Genomic DNA, 9,593 nt, shown 5'->3' with positions numbered 1-9,593 from the left:
AATGATGAGAGATTCTTAGTGTCCGTTAGATCGAAACAGAGAAGCTGCTCAAGATAAGTCCCACTATTTCTAGTGCTAAGATTTGAGCGGAAGTCCTGCCACGGTGCTAACGGTCACTATTCTGTGTTGAAGCAGATGACATTTTCCAATTTATCCCTACATCAGGTAGAGCAAACATCTCTGGGATGAGACCAAAGCATAACAGAGCAAGCAGCAATTCTACACAGGCAAAAACAAGATACTCTAAGGCCTCAGGGCCACTAACATTTTTGTTGGTTTGTTTGTCTCTTTTGACAACATCTATAACTCTTTATGGATAGCCATCAAATTCCGGAATCAGAGGATTCTGGATTTTGGCAGCAAAATACAGCTATGATATGATACAGTGTAGTTCTGTTTGAAGCCAACAAACTAATCAACAGTGCTGGAATAAATAGGCTCTTCCCCCTGACAGCCCGAGGATTTCCCTGGGTTACTATTTCCCCATGGATACAACGAGGCGTTCAGAGGTCTTGCATTCTGGCAGTCTTGGAATCTGTGATAGTTGCTCAGTTAGGTGTTTCTGACTTACCAGCTTCTTCACAGCAGCTTTCACATCCTTGCTCCTCAGGCTGTAGATGATGGATACATAGGGGTCACCACTCCATAGAACAGGGAAATGAGCTTGTCTAAAATGTCCTGTTTGTCTGCCCCCAGTGGGGCCTTGGGCTTAAGCTTCCCATACATGAAGAGGATGATCCCATAGAAGATGACCACACTTTGAGGTGGGCAGAGCAGGTGGAGAAGGCCTTTTTCTTCCCCTCAGCTGAGGGGATCCTCAGGATGGTAGCAATGATGAACACATAGGAGACAAAATGAAAAGGACTGGGATTGCAAGGAAGATCATGTTGTCCATAACCATGCTCATCACATTGATGGAGACGACAGCACAGGCCAATTTCAGGACAGCCAGGATCTCACAGATGAAGTGGTTGATGATGTTGTCCCCACAGAAGGGCAGCCTCATGGCCTGGGATGTCTGAACTATAGAGTTGGTGATACCAGCTGCCAAGGATCTGGAAGCCATGGCATGTAGGCAGCCTTGCTCACAACCACAGTATCTAAGGGGGTTGCAAATGGCCAGGCAGCAGCCAAATGCCATCATGCTCAGGAATACACACTCTGTGGCTCCCATGGCAAAGAAGAGAAACATCTGCACAGCACAGCCTAAGGAGATGGTTTTTCTGGGGGATCAGGAAGTTTTTGAGTATGAGGGGGACAGAGGAGGTTATGTAGCAGATGTCTAGGAAAGAGAGGTTCCCCAGAAAGAAGTACGTGGGTGTGTGCAGGCGGGAGTCAAGGGTGGTCACCAGGATGAAGACCTTGCTGCCCAGCAGGATCACCAGATACATCAGCAAGATGAGCACAAAGAAAATTTTCTCCAGCTTTGCGTGGGCTGGGAGGCCCAGGAGAATGAACCCCACCATAGGGGAGGTCTGATTGGATCTGTCCATGGTGCATCTGCTCTGTCACCTGCAGGAACTATCTGAGGTCAACCTCGGCACTCTCTGATTCCAAAAGTGCCCGGGCAGCCCGGCAAAAATCCCCACTCTTCTGAGTAGCTGAAGAACAGCTCTGACAATTTGGTTCCCTCTATGGGATTCTAGGGAAAGTGTAGTAGAGATCAATATTTAACTTCTGCTTCCAGGAAGAATGAATGAAGTAATTTGGACTAACTCTTCTGCAGATGACAATTAGAAAAACTGGAAAAACTATATAAAGCATCTTTGTAAAGGGACCAGCCCATGACGGAGTGGTTAAGTTTGTGGCCTCCACTTTGGTGGTCCAGGGTTTCGATGGTTCAAATCCTGGGCATGGACATGGCACAGCTCATCAAGCCATGCTGAGGTGGCATCCCACATGCCACAACTGGAAGGACCCACAACTAAAAATACACAACTATGTACCAGGGGGCTTTGGGGAGAAAAAGGAAAAAATAAAATCTTTTAAAAAAAAGAATTATTTTTTAAACATTGGTGAGATGATAAGACAATGAGGATTCAGAGGGTCCTAATTCTGAGAAAAAATAGAAACTCAGAGAAGTAAGACCAGCATTTGAAGCTATGTTTCAACTGGGGCATTTGCAGCTTCTGGAAGTGACACTGAGAGTCCAAGAAGCACTACAGACACCCTGGAGGTGGCGAACAAGGCCCACTGAGAAGATGCCCCTAACTAAAACTCCTCCCTTTTGGAGGGGACCCCAAAGGGCAGCACCATAGGAATAAGAGTGAATCAGAAGGAAACACACATTTCCAGGTGCTGGAGCTCATCTTTAAGCCTTCTCAAGTCCTGAGATGGGATTGAGGTGGTCCCAGATTTTTGGTGCTCCCCAATATCTAAAAGAAGCAAACATAAATCCGCTCTGAAGGAAGGTAATAGAAATGGGAGTTGGGGGTTGGGGAGAATAGTCATGCAAACAAGTAGTTATATCATCACCATCATCATCTTCAGCATCCCTAATAATGTAAGGCTGCTGGCAATAGGTCTTAGGGTCTATTCGGCAATCCACTCCCTTTCCACTATAGAAAGCCCCTTCCTGCCCTCCTCATGGTGCCCTGGCCTGGACCTGACTCCCTGAGGGACGTGCGGTGCTGTAATGAACCTCCCTGCCAGGTTCATTTCACTTAAAGGTAGTTCCCCTTAGATATTGAGCTGAAATCTGCTCCTTTGCAACTTTAACCCCTCTTCCCCATACCCCCTTCCAAATATCCAGAAATAGCCTGGCTTCAGCATGAAGATAAACAAGAATCAGTCTCCTCTTTTCTCCCAAGGACTTAAAAAAATTGATTCATCTCTTAGGGGCAAACGTACCAGCCAGGAATTGACTACAAAGGCTGGTCAGTACTGAGAACTGGCCCCCAGCTTAAGAATGGCTGAGGTGCCCAGGACACAGGGCTACCTGTGGTGTGTGTCCTAGAGCAGTAAAGCAGCCCTGGTGGGATTTTCACTCTGTGTCGGCCAGACCTCCAGCCTCTCCCAAGAACCTGGACCATGTGAAGAAAATATTCCCTCCATGTCATCATCACCAGATCCAGAAACATGGCTCATTATTATTGCTGGACTTTGGATTCTTAACTATGGAAGGAGAAAAAGCCCCTAGTTTTAATCAAGGAAGGAAAACTGCATGGGAAGACTATGAGCTGTGTGGTCCTGGGCAAGCCCTTTCCCCTCTGCACAAAGTGGGTGAGGCCAGATATCTTAGAGATTCTTGCAGTTTGATGGATCTACTTGACTCCATGAGAAGAACATCATAGCAACGGAAGGGCTTCCTAACTCTCCTTCTCAAGCCTCCATTCTATTACAATCAAGTCTGATGGCAGAAATCTAACTGTCATAATGAAAATTTTGGTTTGACCAAAACCTGCACCTACCTTTATCAGAAACATGGTGAGCAAGAATGATCTGTTTCCTAAGGACTGGAAAGAGGACACACGTCAGAAATAGTGACCCTGGGTCTTAAGTGCCAGGGTGAGAGTTCAGAATGTGTGACAGGTGAAGGATCCAGCTGTCCTCCCCCCTCCACCTGCCTTGTGCACTTGGGCACAACCTCCAAGGGACTGGCCATCACCCTTAGAAGATAATTTAAATTCCAACTTGTTCTTCGGGACCATTTTAGTCCCTGAAGTCATTTAAAGCTTGGAAAGTGAGTTGTACTCAGTTTAGACACTTTGTATTCTTCTCGGATAACATCCCCAAGATCCAGTTATGCTGAAGGCACTGGGGGAGATTTGCTGCCTGCTACCTCTCTCCCTCCCTCCTTTTCTCTCTTCCTTCCTTCCTTCTTGACTTACTTCCTCCTTCTTTTCCTTCCTTCTCTCTAAACATCATAATCACATTAACAGTCCAACAGCCTGCTGGTCAGTGATTACATGACCCATTCAGATGGCTAAGTCTTTTCTCCTGTGTTGTGCCAAGCCCTACACCCCAAGTCTATGTTTATACAGTGGTTTTTGGGGGGTCAGAGTGAAAGACATACTCTCCCTCTAAATTTTCAACTCGTTGGGTTGGCCCCTTGAGGCAGCCTTCTGTGTTCTTCCACTGCCCTCACCCACTGTGTTCTTTCTCAGCCCTCATCTGCTGTGATCTTCCTCAGCCCTCACTTGGCATCCAAGTCACATCCTTTCAGCATCCTGTCATCTTTGCACATGCTCCCGGACCTCAGGGGAGTCGTGAGAGAATATGACCCAGAACAGGGATGGGTCCAGAGAATGGGTACATTCATTTATCCAGAAAACAATTATTGAGTGTGTACTGCAGAGGTGGCAGAAACGTTCAGCATAACCATGGTCTCTGCCTTCTGGAATGCCCCCTCTAAAGGTAAGGGAGAGGCACGTGAAAAGTTAACTCCCTAACAAGGCAGGAAGTGCAGGACAGGGGCATGCCCACTCAGTTGTGAAAGCCCAGAGGGAGGCAGGGGTCAGACTTCTGAAGGAGGTGATCCGAGGGCCATGGAGTGCTGGAGCTGGCTTACTGATTGTGCACATCTCCTCCCACCTCCCATTCAGTGACTTCATTTGTAGCTTGAAAATGGCCAACGTGGGAGTGTTTATACCACAGAAATCAGCAAATGCTCTAGATCTGGGCTTTTTTTGACCTGGAGATCCTGCTGTTAAACATGTACTAGCACACTATTGGAATGGATGAGTGGCAATTTGCCTGATGCAGGGGAGTGAGGAACATCCCAGGGAGAAGGGGCTGCATGAACAAAGGGGTGGAGAGTGACCAGCAGAGCAATGTTCATGCCCTGGAGCACAAAGGGGCAGATGCTACTGATGGGGTTTGAAGACAGGGGCCAGCTTGTCTTTTGGGGCATCCTAAGTAGTTAGAATTTTGTCCTCTAGGGGATGAGGAGTCACTTACTGGTTTTAAGTAAAGATCTGACATGATCAGATTTGCGTCTTAGGTTGATCCTTCTGGTCACACTGTGGAGGGAAGATTGAGGGCAGGAGGACAAGAATTGAAGAGATAGGGAAACACTTCTGGCAAGCGAAGATAAGGACTTAACTGAGGAAGTGATTGAGGGCTGGTGAAGATGGGGCAATTCAAGAAACATTCGGTAGATACAAAATACATTAGAGTTTGGTTGGATATAGCAGGCAGGAAAGAGGGTAGAGTCAATATTTCTAGCTCAGATGATGGGTGGATGATGGTGATACCATCAAAGTAGAGAATATTGACCAAGTTGTTGGTTTTAGAGGAGAAGATGAATTCAGTTTGGGACATAGCGTGTTTGAGGAACATTAAAGTAGAGATGGGAGTATGTCTGAAGAGGAGATTCATCAATTTGAGAGGGTGGCAGGACCACTGGAGATGCTGGCACTGCTTTGCTGTCTCCAGACACAGCTTTAACTGCACTACCATGGGAGACTGTTGGAGGCCCCCTGAAATGCAAATTCATAACATCGACAGGGTTTCCTTGACCTCTGATCACTGTTGTGAGAACTCCCTAAGAAAGTGGATACCGAGGATGAGAAAGAGGTTTCCTGCTGATGGGAAATAGAGAAAAGCCCCAGAGACCAGTGACCTAGAGGTTAGCAGAGGTGTAGTCAAAGGTCAATGATCAGGGGTTAGGGGCAAGTGGGAACTGAAAGATCTGCTGACTCCAGAGCAGAAGAATTATAGGCAGCATCTCAGATCACTCATAAAAAAACACCCTCCCTCCTCTTAGATTCCTTAAAAGGAATAACTGTGATCCTAATCCTAGGAAAAGTCTGGATAGACCAATCTTTCTCAGACATTAGCACCTCAGAATCATCTTGAGGACTTGTTAAAACACACATTGAAAACACACACAGACACGGACACACACATGTGTGCAGATGGCTGGGCCCCTCCCGAGATTCCAATTCTGCAGGTCCCTCTGCAGGTACAGGGAGGGGCCCAGGAATCTGAATCACTAACCATTTCCCAGAGGATGCCTGTGCTGCTCATCTGTCAGTCACACATGAGGAGCACTGGGCTGGACTTCTCAATAATGCAGTATGGGAGTCTCAGGGCATTAAGAATTGAGGTTTGCTGAAAACGTTTCTCCTCATTTCTCCTCACTGCCTGGAGAAGACTCAGGCAGACCAGCCTGGAGTTATTTGGGTTTTAATTGGCCAAGACAAAGCCTTGTGTGTCATAAATCTCCGTATTCTGTGTGTGTGAGTGTTTGTGTGTGTGTGAATGTGAGTCTGCCAAAGATAAGTGGAGTGACTGAGGAGGTGGTCTGAATCCCAGCAACCCCAGCGCTCCCTGGGGGGTGTCTGTTTACTGTAGTGCCCTGAGGACAATGTGGACAGGGCATCCAGCAGAATCCACAACATCTATGACCAGATCCGTTGTCAAGAGATTTTGACCCTGCTCAAAACACTTTGAGATTCTGTCAGGAATCATGAGTGAGTGGCACGTTTTCTTGTGAAGGCAGAAAAGAACCACCACCATTTTGAGAGAAAATCAGGACTGGAATCAGGTGCGACAAGGTGAGAGAAACAGCACTTCCCTAAAGAGGGAAAAGGGAAGAGGCAGGAGGGGAAGTTGCCTCCATAGAAGGTGAGGGGCCAAAGCTTTACCTCTTCATGGAGGGGAGACCACTGTTGCAACAAGCACTTAGTGGAAAAGTGAGTGTGTAATTTCTGATGTGTGGATGCTGGATCACATAAACAGTGTTTTCCTGATTCTCTGCTTCATTCCAGCAGCCTCGCTTACTGGATATACCCACGTTCTCCTTTTGGAGAGGTTCCTTACATTGTTTCCATGCTCCAAACCACAAGGCATCCTGGCCACAGGACTCACCTGACTAGACCAGGTGGACACCTGTCCCAGGGGCAGTCAGCATATGAGCTGTCTGGTGGCCTACACTGGGTGAGACCCAACCAAACCCCTTAGGTCTCTCTCTCAGGAGCTTGAACTTAAAACACCAGGACAGTGAGCAGCTGGTGTAAGGAAGGAGAGAAAGGAGAAGCAAGAGTGACACAAGGAGAGAAGGCAGTGAGAAGAAGCCTGACCTGTGGTAGCTGAAGTTGAGTCACAGGGAGTGGGTAATCAGTCCCAGTTGGAGCAAGAGAAGCAAGGCCAGGGTGATTGAGTCTACAACATGGCAGAACCCCATAGCTGGGGGACATCAAGCTCTGCCACAGAGGGGCCAGCAAGAGCCACTCAAACCATTCCAGTGCCTGTCAGCCTTGAGTTCCCCTATGAACCCCACAACATCACTTAACCCTTGAGTAAATCCAAGCATGAAGGAGGGGGAGGCTCCTGGCATTTAGAGGACAGAGGTCAAAGATGCTAGACATCACGAATACAAGGCCCTATGGCCCAACGAAGTGGGGTCCCTCCACATGCTTACAACCAAGTATCCCTCATACCTACCTCATGGAATTTTTGAGTGCACCACATAAGGCAAGATTTCTAAAACAGTTGTAAATTAACGGCAACCTTTATTAATAGTAACGTCTCACCATTATCTCAAATACAACAAATCTAAATGGCCATAAACTCCTCAATCACAGAAATTATTTCTTAGTCACATCTTTATTTTCAGTAACCAGCCTGGAGCTTGGCACAAAAGATGTATAGAAACTGTACACTGAAATGTCAGAAACAATCCTGCAGCCACCCTATGCCCACCAGCCCAGACAGGCTCTCCTCTTTCCTTCCTCCATGTCTTTATTCCAGTTCTCAAGATGTGGTATTTTAGCCATTGTTGATTCTTCTCTCTCCTGTATTTCCACTCTGGATCTATCTCTACATCCTATCACTTCTTCCTCCTGAATATCTCCCAGGGCCACTTTCTCTTCCATCCCTATTATTTTCATCCTAGGCTAGTTCTGGATACTCCTTCTGTGCCCAGCCTCCTGGACGGCTTTGTGCTCAGTCATGCCTCAGTCTCCAGATAGTGTCACTCTTCTGGGCATTCTCAGGAGACAAAGACCCTTTTCTGGTCATCATGAACCCCACCCTACTCTTTGGTACTTGGCACAAGGCCTAGCACATATGACATGTTTGTGGCATAGAGTTTGTTAGGAGTGGTGGCAGGGTGGTAGCAGAGAGGGAGAGAAAGAGAGAGAGAACAAGCAAGTGCTAGTTCACCAAGTGGAGGGAGGAGATGCCTGGGCGGCCGGGAATCTGTCTGGTCCAAAGTTCCAAGGAATATTTGAATCACTGAGGCCCAGTTCATCTTCCCTTCTAGGCTCTTTGAGGGTCATTGACAGAGCCACTTTGAACCAACTGTTGTGATCAAAGCCCAGGAGAACTCTGATTACCTGGCCAGAGAACGTTCTAAGATGAGATTTCCTTGGTGTGAGAGGGGAGCTTTGGGTAGACTGCTCAACATTGCCTAATCGGGTCTATGCGGTGAAGTCTAAACTCTGGGATAGGGCCTGGCCCCAAAGCAACCCAGTCCTAAATTCCTGAGAGAGTCATCATGGGACCCTCTGGAGAGCAGTGCAGAGCACAGAGAAGAGGGTGTTGGGCCCAGTAGCTGGGAATGGCTTGCTGGTCCACCCTGGAGTGCAGCCTCCCCCAGGCTGGGGCTCCTGATTGAGCCTCAGCCTTGCAAGTGAGTGTTTGTCCCCTTGTCTCACCGAGCCCCAAGGTCAGGCAAGGGCACTGTGAGCAGCTCTAGCTTCTGTGAGTTGTGAGCTCTGGCTGTACTTTGGACTCCTCTACACCACGGTCACTTAGGGGTATTAAGAAGTCAAACACAGCTAAAGAGCATGTGTTAAGACTGTGTACCCACATGTTGCTGGAGCAGCTCTGAGAGGTATGGTCTTTATGGCCTGCTTGTTTAGCACCCAGATTTGCAGGTGACACGAGAGACTGTCACCTCTTCTGGCCCCTGTAAACCAGCCGCCTCCCCGTTCCACTGGCCTGCCTTCCTGCAAGCAAGAGACCCAGCCTGGATGGGGCTCCATGCTGGGTAAGTGCCAGGCAACCTCTATGGCCAGCTCTTCACCAGATGGGAGAGAAGGAAAGAAGCTGATGCAAAGAGGGCTGTGCAGGGGGAGGATTGGGCTGGGGAACAAAGCAACTATTTCTGAAGGCTGCTGCTGTGGCAAAGGAGTAGGTCTGTTTTGCCTTAAACCCAGAGGCAGACTTGAGACAAGAGGAGAAAGGGAAAAGTTAGAAAAAGGCAGATACCAGGTCCCTGAAGACCTCTAACAGCCCAGCCTGCCAGATAACAGCACTGGAAGCCATGGGCCCCTATGTTATTCAAAATGTTCAAGCAGAGGCAGAGAAATCACTGCCTGAAGAGAGGATCCTGTAACAGACGGGGTAGAGGAGGGGACTGGGTTGGTTTATATCTGAAGATTCTGCTAAACCTCAAATTCTGCACTCTCTGATACTAAAGGAGCCTTTCTCTAAAAATGATCCCCATCCCTTAATTCCTGATATCCCGAGATAACCTCTTTTGGACGTTGTAACATTATCAATCGGAAAAAGCACCCCTCTTCAGGGCCACGTGCCATTCACAAACCTCTTTTTTGACCTCAGTTTCTCCACCTCTAAACGGAGAGGTAAGTGATTCCCAAGACTGGTGTGCATCAGAAGTACATGGGGACCATTTATTTAAA

At 47.8% G+C, this 9,593-nt stretch overlaps 1 pseudogene; it reads right to left on the bottom strand.

Annotated features, from left to right (window-relative positions):
- Positions 1 to 475: 475 nt before the first annotated feature.
- Positions 476 to 1,493, bottom strand: LOC106830481 (olfactory receptor 13C7-like; annotated as a pseudogene).
- Between the last annotated feature and the right edge of the window lie 8,100 nt (positions 1,494 to 9,593).

This window comes from Equus asinus, chromosome 10 (assembly GCF_041296235.1).
Source record: "Equus asinus isolate D_3611 breed Donkey chromosome 10, EquAss-T2T_v2, whole genome shotgun sequence".
In the NCBI taxonomy this organism is placed as follows: domain Eukaryota; kingdom Metazoa; phylum Chordata; class Mammalia; order Perissodactyla; family Equidae; genus Equus; species Equus asinus.
This window is presented reverse-complemented; position numbering and strand designations above follow the sequence as displayed.